The following is a 25,666-nucleotide window of genomic DNA, read 5'->3' on the forward strand; positions in this document are numbered from 1 at the left end:
TGTGTATGTGTATGTATGTATATGTATACATGTGTGGTATGTATGTATATGTTTATGTATGTATGTGTATGTATATGTGTATATGTATGCATATATATATATATACAAAAATAAATATATATATATATATATATAACAATAATAATAATTAAAATAAATAAATACATAAAGATAATAATAACACTAAAATAAAAACATGGATAGGTATATATAGACCGTGTGTGTATGTATGTATGTTGTATGTAGGCTACATATTGGCTTAGATTTTGGTAACACTTTTGGCATGTACTCTCTCACAGGACACTCTCTACCCTCATGTCAACTCACTCGTCTCGAACCCCTCACTCTTTTTTTTCTTTCACACTCACTCAACACCCACAACACCCCCCACCTCCTATAATTACCCCTTGCTCCTTTTACTCTTTTGATATTGGTTGTTGTCGTCGTATGTTTGTGCTTTTCACTAACCTATTCGATCCAGTCCTTTACCCCGTGGTGCTATCGCATGATAAATATGTCTCCTCTTCTTTTTTTTCTTGCATCCAAGCTTTTTACAACACAGTTGTGCACAAATGCTCACAGATTCTCACTTATGCTCACACCTGTATGGACTAACATTCACCTCATACTATGTATCAGTTCACAGTAACTTCTTGGAATGTGCGTGGCATTCGCTCGCAGGCTAAAAAGATTAAGATATTTGACTATGTATCAAGATTAAATGCAGACATTGTCTTCTTTCAAGAAACTCACTTACTTAAATCAGAAGAAAAATCCCTGACAGATTCAAATTTTAACAAGATATATAACTCATGTTTCAATTCCAGACAAAGAGGAGTCTTGGTTCTTCTCAACAAAAGGTTACCTGTTAACATAATCAACTCCGTCATAGACCCAGAGGGTATATATATTATTATCAAAGTAGTAATCTATAATAAATGTTTCACAATTCTTAATCTATATGCCCCCAATAATGATGACCCTGATTTTTTCCATAGAATTTTCTCAGAGCTTTCAGACCTTTCTGCAGACTCATCTTTAATCATCGGAGGTGACTTCAATCTGGTGCTCAACACATCATTGGACAGATCTAGTAAGTGCTCAAATACAAAACCATCTCGATCTGCTAAAGTACTAATGGATTACATGGAAGATCTTGGAATAGGAGATGTATGGAGACTGAATAACCCAACTAAAAAAGAATATATCTTCTTCTCCCCTGTGCATAAATCCTTCTCCCGAATTGACTTTTTTCTTTCAAATAATTCCATCATACATAAGATTTCCTCTAAAATACATCCTATAATTATTAGCGATCATGCCCCAATATCCCTCACCCTGCAGTGTGACTCTAATCAGAAAGTATCCTCTCTATGGCGCTTTAACACCTCATTACTTAATGACAGTAAATTTGAAAAAATTATAAGAAAAGAATGGGAGGACTTTCTATTGACAAACGACTCCCCGGAAGTGTCACCGTCCTTACTCTGGGAAACTGGCAAGGCTGTCATTAGAGGGAAGATTATATCATACTCTTCTTTTAAGAAAAAACAGGAACAGATAGCAGAAAAAACACTTGAAGAAAAGATCAAAAAACTTACGGAAGAATACGCAGCTAACCCTTCTGAACTTTTATGGGAAAAAACTCCAAAATACAAAACTTAATCTGAATATCATCTTATCTAAAAAAACCGACTTCATTTTGCAACAATTAAGATACAAAAACTTTGACTACAATAATAAATCAGGCAAATATTTAGCAAATCAGCTCAAACACAATAAAGAAAATTCCTTTATAGCAGCAATTTCTGATAACGCAGGTCAAACTTTAAACTTACCTAAGGACATTAATAACATTTTTCATGATTATTATCAAAACTTATACTCATCAAATTTAAACCCTGACCCTGAAGATATTAATACTTTTCTTAATAAACTAAACCTACCACAGCTCACTATAGATCAGAAAACCACCTTAGACTCACCATTAACCTTACAAGAATTACAAAATGCTTTGGATAGCATGTCAACAGGCAAAGCACCAGGTCCAGATGGGTTCCCTGCTGAATTCCTAAAACATTTCTGGTCAATGCTGGCTCCACTATTTTTCAGAGTAGTAACAGAGATAAAAAATAAAGGTCATGTAGGAGGTCACATGAATACAGCAAACATTAAATTACTACTTAAACCAGACAAAAACCCCATATTACCCTCAAGCTATCGTCCCATCTCACTTATTAACACAGACTTAAAAATTATTTCCAAAGCACTCACATCCAGGTTAGAGAAAGTCGTACAGTCAATTATACACCAAGACCAGACAGGATTTATTAAAAATAGACACTCCACAGACAATGTGAGAAGACTGTTTAATGTGATCAACATGGCACAGAACTCTAAAAAGAAAAAAATAATCTTGTCACTCGATGCAGAAAAAGCATTTGATAGAGTCAACTGGTCGTTCCTCCTTGCTGTCCTTGGCAAATTTGGCTTCGGAGAATCATTCATACAATGGATCTCCACCCTATACTCTAAACCCAAGGCCTCAGTAACCACAAACAAAATAACATCCCAAACCTTCACACTGCAGAGGGGAACCAGACAAGGTTGCCCACTCTCACCTTTGCTTTTTGCAATATTCGTTGAACCTCTCGCAGCAGCTGTACGTCAGAACTCTGTTATTAAAGGAATCCACTCATCCATCTCAGAACACAAAATTAATCTTTACGCGGATGACATCTTACTCTATTTGGAAGAACCACAATCCTCTTTAGAGGAAGTATTTAATCTAATAAACAGCTTCTCTAAATTATCAGACTATTCCATTAACTGGACAAAATCATCAATCCTCCCTTTGACAAAAAACTCATGGAATCCTGCACACCAAAATCCACAACACCCCTCCACCACAAATACAATTAGATATCTAGGCTTAAATATATCACCAAACTTTAATGAATTAATTAAACTAAATCATGATCCGATGTTGGACAAAGTCACAGAAGATCTGCGGAGATGGAACAATCTCCCCATCTCACTACTTGGCAGGATAGCCTCAGTTAAAATGAAAATCTTACCTAAAATAAACTACCTGTTCTCAATGATCCCACTGAAACCACCAAAACAATGGTTTCAAAGATTAGATTCTACAACTACAAAATTCTATGCTAGAAATAAAAAACCTAAAATAAGCCTTTCAACCCTTCAAAAAAACAAAGACGAGGGTGGTTTAGAAGCCCCTAATTTCATGCATTATTACTTAGCAAACCAAATACTATATTTAACAGAATGGCTAAAACCAAAAGAATACTACAACACCTGGCTAGAAATAGAACAGTTAGACTGCAAACACATTAAACTCTCTGATCTCCCTTTTATCACTGCGACCCTCAAACATCACAACTGCTTTAAAAACCCACTAATTGCCTCCACACTGACTGTATGGTGGAAAGCCCTGGACATCACAAATGTCCAATTAAAAACTAGTATACTGTCTCCAATCTGGTACAACCCCGACTTTAAAAATAAAAAAACACCACTTTATCTGAAGACATGGGAAGAGAGTGGAATCACTCATCTCCAAGACCTCTTTGAAAATGACAAGCTTAGGACATATAATAATCTAACCCAAGCATTCGGTATAAATAAATGTAACTTTCTACAGTACTTACAAGTAACAGAAACAATAAAGAAAACTACTCCACTAGACTTAACTACTTTACAACCTCCAGAACTGGCTATATATATGAAAAAAATCTCAACAAAATCAAAAAAACTCTCAAAAATATACAGAGCTCTCTCGATCACCAACTGTAATTACTTACCAATCGCTAAGTGGGAGGCCGAACTCTCAATCACCCCGAGCATTGATTTCTGGACAGAAATTTGTCGTAATACTTTTAAGATGACGAAAAACACAAACCTTCAGCTAATTCAATACAAGGTCCTCCACAGATCCCACATTACCCAACAGAAAATGCATAAAATGGGCTTCTCCTCAACAGACATCTGCTCTCAGTGCACCCAGAATACAGCGGATTCCTATTTACATGCCTTATGGCTTTGCTCCCCAGTGCAACACTTTTGGATTCTAATTACTGAAAAACTGTCCTCCATTTCGGACTGCAGAATTCCTTCATCTCCAAATCTTTGTCTGATAGGAGACCTGACAATGCTTCAACTTCCAGCAAACCGATCACAATCAATCCTTGCGGCACTAGCCATAGCAAAAAAAACAATATTCCTAAATTGGAAAGACAAAAAATCCTTAAACATAAACCAATGGCAAAACCTCCTCACAGAATTTATCTCCATGGAAAAGATGTCTGCTCTCAGAAAACAAAAAAAAATAATGTGCTTTGAGGAGCGTTGGACTCCTTTTTTAATTGCATTAAATCTAAATTTTTAAAGCCTGATGATCTAGCCTGCAAGCAACTGCCAGCACCACTTTTTACTAACGCACTAGTCCAACTGTAGGCCTGGGCCGCCTTGGGCCTCTGGGGTAGTCTTGGCCAGGTTGGCTGGAGAGGGTTGCCGGGGTGCCTGGCTGCCTCGGCGCGGGTGTGCATTCCTTCTGGGTGTTCACAGGGTCCCAGGGCTGTTCGATTTGGCGCTGTTGCCCCTTGCATGCGCATCTGGTTGGCCTCTGGGGCTGGGGCCCTGCGTTCTCCTCTGCCGCTCCTTCCCCTTGCTCCCTGTCCCCCTGTCTCGCCCCCCCCCCCCTCCTCCTTTGCTCTTGCGCCCACCATCCTGTTGGGTTGGGTTTGGGGGGCTCCCGTTTGCCTGGGGGCTGGTGGGGGGGCTGTTGCTCCCGCCTGGGGGGCGGGCAGTGCCGTGCCGGATGGGTTGGCTGGGGGGTGGTCTCGTTGGGGGGCCTGGGGTGGTGGGGTCCGTGGCTCCGGTCCGGGAGGATCCGGGGTGGGGGTGGCTGCTGCCCGGGGGTGGGGGGTGCCGCCGTGCTCCGCGGGGCCGTCGCAGTCTGGGGGGTGCCGTGGGGGGGGGTCTCCGGCTTTGCTGCTCCGGGGCCCGCAGTGCCGCTTGCCCGTCTGCACCATCTACCATCTCGCGTGGCCCGCCATGCGGACGGGCCCGGCTCGCACCGGACAGGCCTCCTACATGTACACTTCACCTCACTCCCAGCTGGTCTGGCCCATTCACAATATGCACCACACACCCATACCCAACCCTTGGGGGGCTGGATGGTGGGACTGGGGGTGGAGGGGGCCGCCACCTGTGTCACTATGTAGTGGCGTGGGGGCGGCACTCCCACCTCTAGTTACCCTACTAATTCCTCCAATTTTAATCACACCTCAACATGGGGTGGTGGGGTCCGTGGCTCCGGTCCGGGGGGATCCGGGGTGGGGGTGGCTGCTGCCCGGGGTCGGCGATTGCCTCCTGGGTCGCTGGGTGTGGCCGTGGGTTGCTCCGTCGGCCCTTGCGGGTCCTCGGCTTGGCTCCCTGGGGCGCGCCTTCGCCAGGGATGTCGCTTGCGTGACGGGCCGGGCGGGGCCCCCTTCCGGTGTGGCCAGTACGGCTAGGGGTGTGGGGTGGGGGGTGCTATGGGGCCTCCCCGGGGGTCGTGTTGGGTGGGTGTGCGGGGGCGCGGCGCGTGGCTCTTGGCCTGGTGGATCCGCGTCGGGATTGGCTGGTCTGCTGGCTGGGCGCACCGGGCGCCGTGGGCGCCATTCCGGGGCGGGGGTGTCTCGGGGGTGGATCCGTGGTCTGGGTGTCCGGGGGCGTGCTCTCCTGTCATCTGCCCGGGGACCGGCCGCGGCTCGTGGCGGCGCTGCGCAGCCTTGGGTGGGGCGGGGCTGGTGGCCTGGGGCCCGCTGTCGTCCGGGGTGCGCTGGCGTCGGGGGGGGGGCTCATGCCGGTGCGTGGGTCGTCGGGGATCCCCTCCGTGGGGGGGGGGGGTGGGGGGGCTCTACTGGCGCCGTTGGTGTGGGATGGCGGTACCGGGCTGGGGGTGCTTCGGTACTCGGGCTTGCCGGTCCGTGGCTGGCGGGGTGCCTCTCCATTCCATTGGGGAATGGAGAGGCACCATAACAGGGTGGTGGGTTGGTTCACATATTTGGGCCTCTCCGGTGGGGGCCTGGCCCCTCTGTTGGTGGCTGGGCCACTGCATAGAGTAAAAATACATCAGGATGGTGTGGTCGGGCGTGGCGGTGGGTCTCGGGGGGGGTTTGCTGGGGTCTCTCCTTGCGGGGTCTTTCCGGGCGGTGTCGGCCTGGTGGGGCGAGGGGGCGCTTCCTCGGCTTGGGTGTGGCTTGGTGCTTGTTTCGTCGGCTGGTGGCCTTGGGGGCGGGCCCCGCGGTGTGTGGGCCCGGGGCGGCCTGCCTCGCCGGTTTGGGGGGTGGGTGTGCTGGGGGTGTGCTGGTGTCCTCACCGGGGTTGGGGCGGGGTTGCTTGGTGCCTCGGAGCGATGCTGTTTACTGGGGGGAGGCGCTAGCTGTTCCGGTGGTGGAGGTTGCTGTCGGCCGCCTGGTGGATCTGTCCTGCCATCTGCGGAATGGTGGGTGGGTCCGGGGCATCTTTGGCTCGGGGCTGCGGTTCCGCACTTGATGTGTGCCATTGGGGTGCCTCCGTCCCCGCGGTGGGGATCGCCGGTTGCTCGCGGGCCGGTGGGGGGCGCTGCTCCGTGGCTGGCGCTGCCCGGGGGGCGGCGGGCCCTGGGCTGCTGGCCTTGGGCTGTCCGGGGCTGTGCGGTCCTGCTGGGCTGTGGCCGGGTCCTGGGCGGGGGTGGGGGGTGCGTCCTGGGGGGCTTGGCCCGGGGGCTTGCCCTTGGGGGGTCCTGGTCCCGGGGGGTGCTCCTGGGGCCTGGGGTGATTGGCTGGCTGGCCGGGCCGGTCCTGGCGGGGGTCTTTTGGGGCGGGTGCCGCGTGCCGCGCCCTTGCATACCTACTGGTACGGCCCCTGCTTGGGTAGTGCCCCGTGAGGCAGGGTGTCGGGATGCATAGGGGGCCACATCCCGGCAAGGCGGTCTGGCTTGGCCCTTGGAGGGGGCCCTGGGGGTGTGGGGGGTCTGGGGGTTGGGGGTTGGATCGGTGGCGTGGTGCGCTGGGTCCTTGGCTCCTTGGGGCTTTCTCGGGTGTGTATGGGGGGGGGGATGGTTGCTTCTCGGCTTGGGATCTTGGGGGCGTTCGGGGGGCTGCTTGGCCGTGGGGTGGTCGCCGGGGGCCCCCGGATTGCCCGCTCTTGCTGCTGGCCTGGCTGCTTCTTCGGGCCCGGGGGCGGCTCGTGGGTTTTGCAGTGGCGGTTCTTGGAAATACATTTGTCATGGACGCACTGGCCTTGGGCTGTGGGATAACACTCATACTGGGCTCAACCACAGACACGTTGTTCCCAAATACCTGTTTTATGGAATTTCCACTCACTTCTTCCTCTGTTCACAGCCACCACCATTATTCCTAAGCCGCACACTGGTCACCAAACTGGCTTGATAACTCAACAATAAGCACAATATACACAACCACAATTTCACATCGCATCACTTGAAACCAATCGACTACTCCCCACCCATTCCATTTCCTATCTTGTATCCCTCTTCCCTGTTAACTTCCCCACCCCTCTCCAACCCCTCACCTTGGTGTAACACTGCCCTCTCTTTTTTTACATCCTCCCTTTAATAAAGTATTTCTTACCCTTCCCTAGGGAGAGCTGGTGATGGTCACAATTATGCAATGAAATAAATAAATGTATTTAATTGCAATAACAAAATATGCATTGCTGTTAAAAAATTGCACTTCTTGTAGTGTTAACCTTCAACAGAATGTGCAGACAAGATAAAAAAAAAAATAATAATAATATGACATAAATAATTAAAAAGGAGCAGTCAGAATAATCAGTCATTACAACTTAAATCTACCTTTTAAATGTATCTTACTTCATTTATGACATACATTTTTAATTATGGTTTTTTATTTATTAGTATTTATTTTGTATTATAAAAAAAAAAAACGGAATTTTTAAAAATTAAAGTGGAAAACATGGAACTTGTGAAAAAAAAAAAAAACAGAATTTGTGAAAAAATAAAATGGATTTTATAGTGCCCTCATCATAACACTGAGTTAGCTGATGGCTAGTGCTGCTGGGGGGCCTGAGCAACCAGTTTTAGTCAAAAATGAGAAGGGAAAGTGCTCTTAACCGGGAGCTCAGCGCTCTTACCGGGAGCTCCCAGTAACAACAATGTGACCGACACATAAGACTGGGCTAAGCGCTAACGCTAACCACTTCATAAAAGGAAGAGACTATAGTAAAAACTACACATCTTACTATCATTAAACCACAGAGAGCCACAGATTTATTAATGGTCAGATTTAACACTTTTATGGAAAGATAAAAGCAAACATGTCACACTTAGTGTGAAATAAATTTTGGCATAAAACTATCATCACTATTCATCTGTCCCAACTTCAAATGCAATGTTTTTAATTATATTTCACGTGTTTACAGACAAAGCTGGTCCGATTAGACAGCAGTGTTTGGAATAACGGCGTTTGTTTTTCAGTAACGGGGTAATCTAACTAATTACTTTTTACACCGTTACAACACCGTTATGATTACTGAACGTTCAATGCGGTGCGTTACATGCATTGATTGAATAAACTGTGATCTGAAAGCATCCCTGGCTTCTTACTCAGCTGTTGTGAGGAGGTGGGTTGAAAACAAGGTGAGTGATTATGATTGGCTAAGGCGGCGTCATGTTTCATGGTAGCCAATCAGAGCCAGTGTTTTTACACATGTACCAGCAAGAGGAGGCGGGTCAAAAACAAGGTGAGCGATTATGATTGGCTAAGGCGGCGTCATGTTCCATGGTAGCCAATAGGGCTGTCAACGAATATTCTAAATTCGAATATATATTCGAATAGTAAAAAAATATTGAAATTCGAACGTGAAAATTAATATTCGAATATTACTAAAAACATTATATATATATTATGGGAAAAACACGCCCACGGTAGGTTTTTATATAGTTCAATGGGTAGCAGGCACAGCTGTCTGCTGTGCTAGCATTGCTTGAGGGGTCAGAGACAGGTGGCAGGAGTGACATCAGGTCCCGACAGTGCATATGGAAGACGACAGAAAGTGCAGAGCCCAACTCGACCGCAGCAGTGAAAGTGATTTTAACCCAAACACGTCTAAATCGCCACAGATCTGGAGAAGCGTTATTGTCAGGAAAAGGGTGCATTTATGCTGCTTAAGTTACCTGGATCCACGCTTTCAACGCCTCGTTCATTTGAAAGAGGAGCAGAGACGGCAGGTGCAGGTGGCTATTCTGGAGGAGATGAAACAAGTGAATGTGGCCAAAGGCACAGGCAGTGAGGCCGCTAGTGAACAACCCTGTGATCAGCAAACGCAACCCGCTGAGAAAACTGCGTTATCTGCTATGGGGTGTCTCTTCAGAGACACGTATTGCACGGACAGCCCAGACCAGGAGGACATCAGCCTGCTGCTTCAAAAAGAGATGTCGATGTATGAACAAGAATCTCCAATTCCTCCGCAACAAAATCCTCTCATGTGGTTGAAAACTCTGGGCTCTGGGAGATACCCTCACGTCGCTCAGATGGCAAAGAAATATCTTTCCATCCCCGGATCATCAGTGCGCTCTGAACGCGTATTTTCCACCGCTGGGAATATAGTAAATAAAGAGATCAGCACAGGCCCCTTCAAATGTGGACCGTCTTGTGTTTTTGGTAAATAACCTGTAGGCCTGGAGGCCTGATCCTACGCCAGTGATAGCACAGTCAGTTTTGTTTCCTTTTTTTATACAAGCACCAAGAATGTAAGTAGCCTTTTTCAGTTTTAATAGCACTTCATTTTATATGAACCTCAGGGTATAAGTTATTTGTTGTCATATTTTTTTTCACATTAAATGGAAATATTACTAAAGTGTAGGCTCCTGTACTTCAGTGAATATATATTCATTAATAAAGTGTGTAGAAAAGTTCCATGTTTACGGCAGCTCGCTCAGAGCGTTCAGTTCTATACTGTAAAAATGTTTCTGAAGCCTGCTACATTTGGTTATGCGTAGAGAGCGTGACGGTGCGGGCAATAATACGTTCAAGGTTGTCAAATGTTTTAACTTGAATAAAAAAAAACAAGTACTTAATATGTATCTTTGTATTAATTTGTCCTGTTATTGACTTAATGCACGTTATTGACAACATGCGCAACCAGATATATATTTTTTGGCAATTAAAAAAAAAAAAAAAAAAGATATTCGAATAATTCGAATATTGGGGGTGGAGTTAAGAGGGAATATTCAAACGTCATTTTTGAGCAATTTTGACAGCCCTAGTAGCCAATCAGAGCCAGTGTTTTTACTCATGTGACCGCGCACGCATTGTAAGCAAGTCAAATTTAATGAAGCACCTCACAACGACACACATCTAAAAAATCTGAATTATTTGATATATAGCAACAGTAACGCAAATAGTTACTTTCATTGGTAATGAGTTACTTTTATTATAGAATAATTCAGTTACTAACGCAGTTACTTTTTGGAACAAGTAGTGAGTAATTATAACGAATTACTTTTTTAAAGTAACGTTCCCAACACTGTTAGACAGTAATGTAAATATTGTGATTATTACACCAGAATATCCCATTAGTATACTCTCAATATATATATGATTAAATCATCAAGTCTGATCTAGTTTATTTATAGTAAATCAGTGATATTTATCAACCATAACTTTATGTAAATCATCATCAGATATAAAAAAAAAAACTAGATTCAGCAGCAATAAAAACACTATTGTAGTTAGTTTTGCTTTTCATGTGCTTTTTATTTTTTTTCTAAAATAATTTTATTATAAATGAAGAAATAAATAAATGATATACAATAACACTAATAGAGTGACCCATATAATCAAACATGTTCCATAAAATATCAGCTCTATGAGTCAGCAGATATTGTAGCTTTTTATAATGAATAAATATTATTAATGAATCACATTCTGGTGATGATTTATTCAGTTTAATTTAAGTTTGTAAGGAACCTGTTTACACTTTAAGTTGAGAATTGTTTTATTCATTTATGTATTGTTTTTATTTATCGTACTTTGACCCAAGCCAAATGTAAAAGATTATAGCAACATAGAGTAAATAATTGTACGATTTATCATCCGATTAGTTGATTAATTGTTTCAATAATCAATGACTCGTCGACTATTAAAATAGTCATTAGTTGCAGCCCTAGACTCTACACCATGGCACTAGCATTGAGATGCAGAAAGCAAAAGTAACCAATAAATAATGTAAATACAGTACACTGACTAAAATGAAATATATATGATAAAATAACTAATAGCTTTCATGTTTTTCATGATGTAGGCTGTCAATCACTGAGTTTCCTGGTTTTACTCCTTGGCCATGTTTGTACTTTTTTATTTATGTTCATTTATTTTACTTTGAAATGTGATCAGCAATGTCTTGTTTTAAGATTCACTAGGATTTAACTTCAGTGAAAACAATTGATATTATTTATTTTAATTGTATTTTTTTTGTGTTCTTTAAAACCGCATTTCAAGATTGTGCCTTTTTGTAAGACTCTATGTTTAAATATCGTTAATAAATGGCTTATAATATCACATAAGTCATTATTTCAATTTTTTTTTTAAACACCAGTGGGCTTCACTACCCCCAGACTTAGCACGTTTTCTGGGGCAAACCCTGGGTCAGGACACAAAAGTGGGTCATGAACAGCTGGTCAAAATAAATAAATACTTAAGTTAATGCCTCATGATGGACTTGTCTTTTATTTTGAAATAAACTTTTCTTTTGATAGGCATGCTGTGAAATGCATGTTGCACAGGAAAATATATAGATTTATATTTTTAAAAATATTATGTGTGTGTGTTGTCGACAGATATTTTTGAAAGACTAAATTTTGTTGGTTGAGTTCTAAAAAAAAGTGGGTCATGATTTAATGACTGTGGCAAAATGTGGGTCACAGGGTGAGACCAGTTGAGAACCTGGTTTACAGGATAATAGATGAAATGACTATTAATTACAGTATTGGTTATTTACAAACTTTAAATAAAATACAAATGAATAAACATTTTTGTTAAGTTATTACTAATTAATGACATTAATACTGGATATTTATGAAAACATAAATCAGATAAAGTAACTGTATTAACTATATTTGCTGTAGTAAATAGAGAGCCCTAATAAAGACTGTCCACAGGGTTATTGGTGTTATTGTTGACGCTTCCTTTGGGGGTGTGACTTTGTAGACGGTCCCTGCCCACTCCTTAGCTCATTAACATAAAGTGTGTTTTTCTGTAGTTTGTTCTCTGTGTTCCACTGAGTACACACAGGTTGTTCCACCTTTACATCGTCACATATTGATAGAGAAATGTGAGTGTGAATGAAGTGGGTCACCAGTTAAACTAGTCTCCAGTGTGTGTGTAACAGCGGATGAATGTGGTGAGTGAGTGAGTGAATGAATGGAAACACACGGAGTGTTCTAACCTCTTCCTTCACAGAGCACACATCTGAAAACTCCTCCGTTTCTTCTTCTCCGCTTTTCTCCATCTTTGGAGCAAACATTCCGTCCCACACATGGTCGGGATGACGAAGCTCCTCCAGCACAGCTTTCCTCCTGCAGCCTTCATCATCATCATCATCACTGTCCGTCTTACTCATACTCAGCTTCACTTCCCTCCATAATATTTGTTCCTTTTCCTCTTCTTCTTCTAGTTTAACGGTAGTCATCATCCAGCTCTGTCCGTCCGCCATTTCACTGCTTTGTTCCTGACTCTAGCTGGTTGCCAGATACAACCGACGATTCCCCGCATGAAATATGTTGAATATGCACAGAAACGCCCCAAAAACCATCCGTTTATCATCCAAATAAAACATAAATATCACATTTAACCAACGTTATTCACTGTTTGATCACTAAGTTAGTTATTTTATAATCTCACAATCAGCGGGAAAATACTCAACCTGGCAACCACTCAACTGTTGCGCTGACGTCACAATAAACTTTTTATAGAATAAATGTGTTTAATGGTGATTTAAGAGTGAATAAAGTAGTTACAGACTGAAGGATTTGGTCTGTGGATGATTTAATAGATTTCAGAGGAAATTTGTTGATTTATTTATGATTAAATTATGTTTGGTTTGTTCTCAGAAACAATAGATATTGTAGATTAATATTGTACAAGCATTGACAGTAAAATCACTGTAGATCACATTAAATCTACAGTTGCTTTTACCTTATTTTTTAAAAGAATATGTTTTATTACTTATTTTTTAAGGAAAGTAAATTATTTAAACAAGCATTGAAACATAATCCTTTTCTTCTTCCTTTGAAAATAAATTATATTTTAAAAGTTATTCCCTCTGATTTCAGTAAAAATATTCTAATGATATATTTGTGTTCGCTGAAGACTCAAGAAACTCTTTAAATAATATCTACACATGTAGTGATTTCGTACATTAAATGTTTAACATTGAGTAACTGTTGGTTTTGTGATATTTATATTTATAGTAAGACAATTGAGTTTTTTTGTACATATAAATACACAAATATGTTATGGATTTATGAAGTTTTTTTTTTTAGTAAAACACAAATGTAGATATTTTAAAATGAAGCTGTTTTTACATTTTCTAAATGAGTTGAAAATGTTTATAAACTATGTAAAATGTGTCTGTTCTAAACATTTTGTTAAATTAATTATTTTAGTTTTAAGTTTAGTTTTTTCTGTTTCTATCATGATTGTCAATGTTGTGTATTGTCTTTTGATCAGTCTGTACAGTCTACATTCATATACAAACATCACACCAATCCACTTATCCAAGCAGCAATAATAATAATAATAATAATAATAATAATAATAATAATAACAGGGGTACATTACAACTTTCTCTTCTGTTTTGTAATGTTTTCAATGACTTCAACACATTTTTAAGATCACTTTTAAAAGCTTTAACATTTGGGATAATTTAAAAAAATTACATTTATGTATCAAATGTTTTCCAAATATCATCAAATTGCTACATATAAATTCCACATCCTTGTCCTTCAAAATAAAAGCAAATGTAACCAAATGCTAATCAAAGCCAGGTATCACAGTGTGTGTGAGCAGCCAATCATCAACTCTTTCCTAAAACCTCTTCACCATAGAACAGGAAAAAAAGACGTGTTGTTGACTTTCATTATTAGTTTGACTAAACATGGAGCTGTAATCATCCATATTAAACCTAATCATTAAAAATATATTTACATGGATAAACATCATTCATTGTTTTAAAATTAATCTATTTCATTTTAGGAAATAAAGGAAATTATAAATATTTGTCCTAATTTTGATAGAATCTGTTTTCTAATAGTTTGAAGATAATATTTGTCTCTTTACTTGAAGATGAAAACATTGTTTAATAAATAACAGTGTCTAAAAACAATAACTACCAATGAACAGTTTATTGATCTTTGTGGATACTGATGAATACTGTAATATTCCTTTAATGAAATGAATCAAGGCAATAGGAATAGCCCTGACTACTAATGAATGTTGTTTCTGAGAACATTTATCTTTAAAATCACAATGATTGTAAATATTACCATTGTCATCCATTAAATGTATTATTGTCCCTTTTCAATCCAATCTTTAAAGAATAAAGTTTTCCTCTTGTATAAAATACAGCTGTTATTCCAGATTGTAGCTTTATGTGGACTGAAGTGGTGCTTCTAAAGCATTTTATAATATAATAACACCTGCATATGATCATGTGATCACTTAAAGGATGAAAATCACAAGATGTTTTAATGTTTATACATGATGATCTTTTTAATGACGTCCTTTCTGTTGCAGACAAGGAGAGCTGAGGTAAAGGTAGCACTGCCTTGGGCCACAGTGTTTTAAGTGGGAGCCTCTGTCATCATCAACATCTGTGATAAACACCTACAACATGAGACATGTCCCCAGATAAATGATGGACAATTGGTTGAAATGAAATATTGACAAATAATATTTGTCAAAATTCTTGTTAGTTTTCATTTGTAATTTGTGGTTGATTAAAACTAGCATTAGGAGGCCACAGTGCAGGGAGAGCCACTGTCATGGAGGTGATGACATCATTCTGAAGGTAGAAATCAACGTTAAAACAGGACAAAGCCAAGTTTTTTTCACCAGAACGCATCATGTCACTAAAATCTCACTCTTATCATTGTGTGAAACTTGGCAGCCTGTGAATACTGGTGGATTTATTTAATAAATATCATTCTGGATGATCAAACCTCCATGGAGGTTCAGAGAGGGATTTGAAACTGAAGGAGCCACTGGGAGAATGTAGAAAGTTCTTCTGATCTAGACCTCATCATTTCCTCGTCTCCACAGACAACAGACAGAATAAAGCCCAGTCAGCATTAGACGATGTGATGTAAACTTTCACTGTCATTTATTGAAGTGTATATAATGATTATTTAATATTCTGTAAACCTTGAGTTTTTTTCTTTTTTTCATTTCTAGATGTTTCTCATTGTTTCAATGAATGACAGATTTTAAGAAGGTAGACATGAGATTTTTCAAGGACAGATTGTAATAAGACATGATAAAGGGGAGTGACTTCAGTCTTCAAGTATTTGTTATAAAGAGATACATTTAGTTTTAAACCTTATGGACAATAACAACTTATTTATTTACTATATTATATTTTGCCGTTACAAAGTAGATTCACGAAAACATTGAGTACTTTGTGTATGTTGAGGTCAGTCCAAATGTCCTCTTTTTAAAAGTCAAAATATGCTAACTGCTCCAGTTCTCTCTCAGGATGGACTTTCAGGACTTCTGTTACTTCTTCACAGACGTGGTGGTTTGTCGCCTGGTGGAAAAACTCAGCTGTGGCTGCGCCGTCACTGGAAAGAAACCCAGTGCTTTGGAGAGTGGACTCCAGCTCCCAGAGACCCTGGAGCAGCTCCAGGGGCCACCCGTCACATGACCTGTGCACTCAGTGTGGATAATAAAAACAAACCAACACCTGTGGGAACACAGCGGCGAGGGAACAGGAAGGAAGCTCGCCTCAGAGAGAGTCAACTGGGAGGAGCTAAACTGGTTAAAACTTACAAATTAGAGCAGCCAAAACAGACAGAAAAAGTGGTAAAAATGTTTCAAAGTGTTAATATTGGAACAAATGGTTTAAACTGGCAAATGATGGGCATGACAAATCATGAATGTGGTTAAATTGAAGAAAAAAAAATAAGCATGAAATATGGTGAAAAGAGGTTAAAAGTGACAATAATGGGTCAAAATATGCAACATTAGGTGGTAAAAATGGTGGAAAGGGTTTATAAGTGCTGAAAATGTCTTGAAAGTGGAAAAAATGTACAGAAAAGGCATTGAAATTTGATGGAGAAGTGTCAGAAATGGGAGCAAAAATGCATTAAAAGTGATGAAAATAGGTTAAAATATGGCAAGTTTGGTGTAGTTGCAGAAAAAAATGGTAAAAATATAAGTAAAAATGGGCTCAAATTGTTCAGAAAATATTCTGGCTGGTTTTTTTTAAGTTGGTACATTTAGCATCTCCTGTGGTTCTAATCAGGAACTGCTGCACTCAGGAGACTTGGTAAGTTTAACTCTCAAATACGGTACTTTTTTGATTCCACTCTGCATTGTCTGCTCTTTCTTTATATTTGTCACCTTGCTCTGACATCTTCAGGATGTGCTTCTCACACAGGAAGTTCTCCAGCCTCTGGTCCTGGTGATGGAAGTACCAGTCCTCCACTACGTCCTCGTACTGCTCCAGCATGGTCTCACACTGAACACACACCCACAACTGCATTAGTAAACACATGTTATTTAAAACACTAAACTATTACCTATTATGAATGACTCTTGTGTTGATTTAACTTTTAACAAAAACAAATAAATGTCGTCTAAAAGTTTTAAATGATCAGGTCCACCTGTTTCTTCATGTCGGTGACCTCTGCAGACGGTTGGTCCCACAGCTCGTACGGCATTCCCAGGTCCACTTTCACTTATTACCCACCAGGTTTTTTAGTGTGGTCATGGTCTGACTGGTTCCCTGTAGTCACACCAACAAAACACTGACTTCCTGCTTGGGTCACGTGATCAGCTTTAAAGGGATCGTCCACTTTTTTTTTTTTTACAAGTTTGGTCTAAAATGATTGAAATGTACTATTAGAAGATCTATACCAAACAAAACTTATTATTATGCACCATATTTATTTTACTAACTTTTAAAAATGGGACTATTTTACCATTTAAGAACCTGTGTTCCACCATCTTGAAATCAGGTGATTGATGATGTCACACGGCCCCACTGCCTGTAAACATCCTATTGGAGTGAAGCATTCAGCCTGCTTTTTAGATCCTTTAGCAGCTTTTTCAAAAAATGCCAACTCATGCTGCTTTTAGTTTCTCTAAATCAGGGGTCACCAACATGGGGAGCCCACATGGACCATAAGAAAATAAAAAACCCATAATTAAACAAAAATGGATGAAAAAAAGAAAAGAAAGATACAATTAAAAGGAAGATATAAGTTGTACTGTGAGGAAACAAAATAAATACCAATAAAAAAGAAAACTATAATTAAACAAATATCTATGTTTAAAATAATGAGTAAAATACAATAAAAGGTAGATATAAGTTGTAGTGACATGGATTATTCTGACTGTTCCTTTTTAATTATTCATGTTATATAAAGATGTATGAGAACAGCATTAATGTCACTATATTTACCCTCAGGGATCAATGATTTACTGAATCTGATCAGGTTTATTGATTAAGTTTTGATCAACTTAATTTAAATTAACCTCATTTAAATGATCCTGATGACATCATTACAGAACGTAATGATTAAACAAAAATAAATGTGCAAACATCACGTGTAAGAAGTGTTTTTTCACCACTAGAGGCTAGAATATTTTACAGTATCAGAAGTTATCAATAATCTGTGATGTTTCAGACTCTACAATCACTGGTATTGATGGTCTCGTCCACAACAACAGAACAACTTTATCCAGATGTTCTGTAGCTCTGATGAGATGTTTAAACACTGAGCAGGTGAAGCTGATTAAAGCTGAGTCATGTTTTCACAGAGCACAGCAGCGTTACAAACAAACAGAGCTTTATAGACACATTAAAGTTAAACAGGCACTGGTGTCTCTGATTTAGGAGTCAGTGATGATTTGTGTAGTTTTTTACCAGGTTAGACGGTGTTTGAAACAGACAAGGATGAGAGTGAGAAGAACATTTCCACATAAATAAACATCCTTTCCCTCACGGCAGGGCCAGATTAACACCGCTGTACCCTGGGCAACAATATTCAAGGGCCCCATCATCACGACCCCAGGATTACTATAATATGGCAAAAGAATAAATAAATTCCAGTAATATACATACATTTACTCACTGCACCAATGTCTAACTGTCATCATGTGCATTATGACGTACAGATGTGCAAATGCTCATAGAAATACAAATGTACCACTATGTCATCTATCAAAGCCCCTCACTCACATATGATGCTATGAAAATAAAACACATCAGCATCAGTTTAATCTGGCAAAACATAAACATCTGGAAACCTGACAATTTCTCTCAAAGAAATGCTGATCTGGCAAAATACACTGGAGTGAAAAAATGACCTATATTCAGTTTATGCTTCTTTATATGTTCTGTGTTTCTGATCTCCTTCTCCTTTTTTAGTTTCTGTTTAGTGCTCCCACTGAGCTGCCTCTACATGTTTGTACTTTTTAGTTGTGTAGATCAGTGGTTCCCAGACTTTTAGTGCCCATGGTACACCAACGAACAAGTATAAATCTGTAGCCACACCTATTGTGTAAAATAGCCTTTATAACACGTGTTATCACTCATATCATGTACAATATCTGTAAATATGCATAATTATTTATGAAAGCCAAATAAAAAAAACAATAATTAAACAAATAATGTTTGGTTAGGCATAGATCTTCTAATAATTACATTTCAAAGGTTTTAGGCCAAACTTGTAAAACCAGTGGAGGATTGTTTAAAGGTAACAATGAGGCGGTGGACTGACCTTGGCGTAGCGTAGACTTCCAGGCCTCTATGCGTGAACGCTGTACTGCAGGATGCGTTCACAGATGTTGTCCACGGCCTCAGTCAAACGGGTCTCCCTAAACATCAACACACAGATCATCAACTACCCACGATGCAATGCTTTAAAATCCTAAGCATTCTAAAGCTATTTAAGGATAATTATGGTTGATGAGTGTGTTGTTCTTACAACGTGTACTATTTAATATTGCGTCTACTCTTGCCCGTGTCCAGCACCTCCCCCAACTCCAGCACCTCCTTGGACCGACCTGTCCTCTCCAGCGCCTCCTGCATCTCCACCGTCAAGAACTTACACACTAGAGGATGAAGAAGATCCATTAACAGCTGCTCTTTTTTCTTTGAACTTTATTAATAAATAGCTTTATCATTACTGTTCTAAAATAACATTTGTGATTGCAAACTTTACTTTTATGAGATTTGAAGAAAAGCCAAAATGTTTCTTTTTTAAAGGTTACACTTTATTTCTATTTTTAATTGCCACAATAAGGGCATTCTGCAACTGCACCAAACTTGCCATATTTTAACCTATTCTCATCACTATTTCTTGCCATATTTTTTGCTCCTTTTAGTGCATTTTTTGCTACATTTCTGTCACTTCTCCAACAAATTTTATTACCTTTTCTGCACATTTTTTCCACGTTGAAGACATTTTCAGCACTTATAAACCCTTTCCACCACTTTTTCCACCTAATGTTGCATATGTTGACCCATTATTGTCACTTTTAACCTCTTTTCACCATATTTCATACTTATTTTGCCATTTTAACCACATTCACCATTTGTCATGCCTATTATTTGCCAGTTTAAACTCATTGTTCCAATATTGACAATTGAGTCATGTATTATTTTTTTTTTTTAACCACTTTTTCCGTCCGTTTTTGGTCACTTTAATTTGCAACCCCTCCCCCCCTCTTTTTCCCCTTCTTTTCTTTTTTTCTTTTACTTTTCTCTAATTTGCAACTTTTAACAATTTTCTGTGTTTTTTTAAAATCCCATTTTACCACCTTTTCCACCGTTTTGTGGTCACTTTTTAATGCATTTTTATTTCTGATTAAAATAAGGATTTAAATTTTTAAGATGCGAATAATAATAGAACTTCCTGGATAACACTGGATATTATTTAAATAAATAAATGTGGTTATCACAGACTCATTCATTTTACAATTAATAACAAGAAGAAGAAAAAAAGAAGTATTATATTTACTATCAACATCTTAGTGGCAGATACCATAGCACACCTTCAGAGGTGAGTGCATTCCCTGTTGCTTTATCAGTATAAATAGATTTTTATCATTCTGTTTGGATATGATTATTACACATGTTATAAACACGTAATGACTCATTACTCTGTGTTGATACACAGTAGTAGAGCCTGATTAAAATAATCCTACCTTCACATTTGTTGATAAGTCTATCTCCTTCCTCCACACTGACTCCACTATAAAGACCAAACAGCTGTAAAACCATAAAAAGCTTCATTATTTACACTCATTATTTCATCCTAAACTCTGGGTGACGTCAGGAAGGTCTGGAAGACAACGGCCACATCGGCATGATCGGAGCATGCGCAGTGAAACGTTACAGGCATGGCTAGTCGAGCATCGATCAGAACAGGGAGCGAGAGAGGATGTTCAACAGGATTTAACTTAAACTTACACATATAAAACACACATACCGGTACATATCTACGCTTATACTTGTTTTTGAGTTGTTTACTATTCCCCGTTTTACTTTTGTTGTTCTTTTAGCTTTTGACGTTGTATTCATTGTTTTTTCCCCTCATTTTGTTGTTTTTTTATTTATTTATTTTTTTGTGTTTTACATTACTTTCATTGTCTTGTTCTCCAAAAGTTTTTATTTGGCATTGTTTTTGGGTTATGTATTTTTAACCCTAACCCAGGCAGGTATCTGAGGGTATGATGTACTTAAATCCTCTCTTTATGGTCATGAACACGCTGCATGATAACTTTACAGAGAGAGCACACACGGAGAACATCTACACCCGGACTGACCGGAAACACTACATTACCCACACGTAAACAACCCGGTTATGCCGCCACCTCCCACAATGCAACACCTCTCTTAAAGAGACAGGCCGTGCCTGTAACACCTGTCATTAACTCCAGGTTTGATGTTATATTTTCAGTAATTATATTAATATTTTATAAATATATGATAATAATAGAATATTATTGCTGTCATTTTATTTGTTTTTAATTTACTCCGTTTTTCATCAGGAATTGAGGCCATTTTTGTTTTCACATAATTTTAATATTATTTAGGTGTTTATTTTAATGTTTTAGTGTTTTGTTAGTCTAACTCATTAATTTAATAAGTGTTTTTAGTTTTCTATATTCTACTTTAATTTGTAAAGTAATTTAAAAAAAATGAAAATTCCCACATATGAATTAAAAATCTTTCAACTATCTATGCTTTTGCTATTCCAGGCCACACGAGGGCGCCAGAGCCCATTGCATTATTTTAATAAGTTTTAAAAAGTCTTTAAAGGTACACCACTCATAGGTCGCCAGTCCACCTCAGGGTTAACACACAAAGACACACATTCTTACATTCAATTTAAAGATTAAAACAGTTTTTTTTTGTAATGTTTTTTCATCCCCATGGAGAAATTCAGTTTTCCATACATGAACAAAAAGAAACAGAGGAAAAATAAATCTTGTATTATCTGTTCCTAATAACAACTTAAAAATGAAATCAATTAGATTCCACAACATTCCACCTTAACTCATCACCAGGTCACAAATCATAACAAAAACACCATCATTTCTCTTACAGTTCTACAGTTATATTCATGTGTTTCCAATTTTTTTTCATAACCTTTCATAATTTTGTCTTTGTACATTTTCTTAAATTTGTAAAAACTTATACAACGTTTAAATTCCACAGTTTAACTCCATAAACAGACAGATTTCTGTTTTAATGATGTCCATACAAACATATTCCAGAAGTTATATTTTCTTCTATGGCAAACGTCATGTGCAACATTGTCTAGAATTTTTTTTTTTTGTTTAGCTTTCCACATAATAATCAGAATTTCTAATTCGACATGATCCTTAAATTTAAGTAGTTTATTATCCATAAATATATGATTGGTGTGTTCTCTGTGACCTTTCTTACTGATGATTCTAATGTGGTAATGATATGTGTGTTACACCAGACTTCAGTACAATAACTGAAATATGACAGAATCATCAAGGAATAAATCCTCCTCAACAAGCTGCAATCAAACACATCTCTAACTTTATATAAAATGACAATACTTTTGCTGACCTTTCTTTGTACATAATCAATATGAGCTTTCCAATTTAATTTTTCATCTAAAACAACACAGAGAAACTTAACTTCCTTGACTTTTAAAGGAAAAACGTAATGAACCTAACCCTACAATTTATGCACCATGGAAAAGATTACAGTCAGACTATGGTCGAAGTTAGGAAAATATGGGAGCCAATTTAGCCAAAAATGTAATGGGCTCTATATCACTGTAAACCCAAATAAGTTACTAGAACTCAAAAAATTTGAGCAATCGATTACCTCAATTTTTATTTTTTTTAAAAATTGATTAACTTCAAAGTCAAAATTTTCCAGAACTTAAAAGGTTGGATGACTGTCTACTTGTACTTTTTGATAATAGTTAAATTAAAGTGCTGTATGGATGAAGTTGAACGTTCGGGCTTACAGCGTAGACTCTTCTATTTAGATGTGTGTTATTTATTTATTCATTATTTTTGCTTGATGTACTGTATGATTTTTTTTGTGTGTTTACTTTTATTAATCTAATTTATTTGTATCTGTCCTGTCTTTATGTGCGGTGAAATGATGAAGATGAAGCAACAATTAAATGTAAAAAACAAACCCCTATTTTATGTAATTAAACATTTTAAAGAAGTTACCACACACACGCGCACGCACGCACGTTAGTTTGGGTGTGGCCTCAGCTCCGCGGGCCCTGTACAGGGTTAACCTGGAACTGCACCTTTTTGTTCTGTTTAGCTGACTCGTCAGGTCCAACTTTCAGTTCTTACTTTGTCAATCGTTACCTTGTCTTTCTTTGTTTTTTTGTTAGTTTTGGGACATGGGATTTAGGGCTTTGTTGATAGCTTCTTTTTCCTCAGGAAACAGTGGAAACCCAGCAATCCTGGCACTGCATAAATAAAAACGTCAAAATTGTATATCCTGGTTTTCCCGTATCCTTTATAAATACGTTCATTCCTTTCGGGTCGTAACAGCAGGGATTAAAGTGAAAAAAATTGATTTGACTGAAAAGAAATTGGCAAGCCCAACCCACATGGTATGCATTATATAGTGATTTAACAGTAGCCCACTACATCCAAAGTGCTTTTCCGACTCAAGCGGCTGCCACATAGGCACCTGCACACACCTATAAAACAGAATGACAATCATCAACAATCATCATAGTTTTATCGTACTAATTTTAATTGGTCTCAAAAAGGCCCTTAAGAATATGGTCAAACCATTTAGGTTTCAATAATTTCAAGAAAGGTTTTACCTAGCTTATTTAAGAAATAATTGTCCACATAGGATTCCAGTGCACATTTTATTTAAACCTCACAAAAACAGACTACAGTAAACATTTTATTTTGGACCCCAAACAGCTGCAAACATGGCAAAACTTCAGAAGTCACTTTTTCTTTTTAGCCACAAAGCCAAATGTCTCAAGCATGGCTACACCTGACCCTCGTTTTTTTTGGATTGACTTTCTATTGGAAGTAGAGGCAGTGGAAGGCCCAGGGGCCCTGGAGGAGGCAGCAGGGGCCACTGAAGAGCACTTCGATCCTCGGCCATGGCAGTAACTAGTTTTACTAGGGGCTGGGCATGAGTAAACGAAAGATCGTGTTCAGCTATGAAAGCACATATGCGCACTTTTTGGTTGCACACACGATCAGCCATGGAAATGGGGGCCTCGGCTGTTACTGTAACGGCACCAGGCAGAGAGGAGGTATGTTTCAGCGCTCGAACAGCAGCCTTGTGCTTAGTATTTGCAGCATGGCGTGCTAACACTTTCTTGCCATTGCCGCCATACGGGATTTTTTTATGACAAATAACGCACATACACACACCTGACAATGTCATCTTTTTGCACCATGTGCGAAACAGCTTTCCATCATCCCCCGCTTCGTCTAACCAAGCCCATCTCCATTTGTTTTTGATCTTCCCGTCAATTTGACCAGTGTCAGTACCCTCTTCAGCAAACAACGACTCCATGCTGTCATTAGGCTCAGTCAAGTTACCTGGGAAGGTTTTACGAACTAAGCATGCTGAATCCAAACAACAAAGAGAAACGCGCCCCGCAATAATCTACCGGAAACCATAAGGTAGAATAGCGAAATGTCTACTGCTACACTGAAGATTATACATTCAACTGGTTATACTGCCGCTAGCCTAGGCTAGCTTACTGCAGAACGACAAAATGCCAACATGAAAAGCAGAGCATTTTTTAACTTACCTTATAAACTGATCTTTATCCATGGCCCAACCATATCCATACATACTTGCCAACCCTCCCGATTTTCCCGGGAGACTCCCGAATTTCAGTGTACCTCCCGGGGCCACCATTTTCCCGATTTTCTCTCGATTTGACCATCCTTCACTGAGCGTCGTTGCCGGCCGGACAATAATAACGATTACACCGCATAAGAAGAGGAAGAAGAGTCTTCTTCCTCTTCTTATGCGGTGTAATCGTAATAATAATATTGTTGTAATAATAATAATGTAACGGACTGGGTCCTATGTTTATGTTGTTCTACTTGTTGTGTATTCAATGATTCACTAATGTTGAGATGTCCCATGGCTTTGAATGCACCATCGTTACGTACAGCTTTCCCTACCAATGAGTATCTTTGTTTACGGGAGTTCTAAGTGGTGATTGGCTGGGAGGCTGGGGAGAGTCGGGGGTGAGTTTGGAGGGAGTAAGACGGTACCTGCGCTCTGTTGTTTGTTGGCGTCGACTACGGCCCACAGTGGTCGGGTTTCAACGTACGTCATTAAAGACTTACAAAACTTGGATTACGGCTGGAGGCTCGTCATTACAATAATAATTTTTCCGTCTCATAATTTTAATTTGACGGAATTCCATCACCCTGACGGAAAACTTTAATCCCTGCGTAACAGTGAACAACACATAAGACTGGTCTAAGCGCTAATGCTAACCACTTTATGAAAAGAAGAAACTATTTTAACTAGTTTAATTATAGTAAATCAGTGATATTTATCAACCATAACTTTATGTAACTCTATCAGATATAAAATAAACTGGATTCAGCAGCAATAAAAACACTGTTGTAGTTATTTTTGCTTTTCATGTGCTTTTTATTTGTTCCTTTTTTTTTTTTTTTTCTTCTTTTTTTTTTTTTTAAAAATTTTTTTTTTCGAAGGTTAACACTACAAGAAGTGCAATCTTTTAACAGCAATGCATATTTTGTTATTGCAATTAAATACATTTATTTATTTCATTGCATAATTGTGACCATCACCAGCCCTCCCTAGGGAAGGGTAAGAAATACTTTATTAAAGGGAGGATGTAAAAAAAGAGAGGGCAGTGTTACACCAAGGT

At 39.3% G+C, this 25,666-nt stretch overlaps 1 pseudogene; it reads right to left on the minus strand.

The window, feature by feature from the left end:
• Window positions 1–16,480: 16,480 nt before the first annotated feature.
• On the minus strand, window positions 16,481–21,917 carry LOC114459625 (protein canopy 4-like; annotated as a pseudogene).
• Window positions 21,918–25,666: the final 3,749 nt, after the last annotated feature.

Source organism: Gouania willdenowi, unplaced genomic scaffold (assembly GCF_900634775.1).
Source record: "Gouania willdenowi unplaced genomic scaffold, fGouWil2.1 scaffold_332_arrow_ctg1, whole genome shotgun sequence".
In the NCBI taxonomy this organism is placed as follows: Eukaryota; Metazoa; Chordata; class Actinopteri; order Blenniiformes; family Gobiesocidae; genus Gouania; species Gouania willdenowi.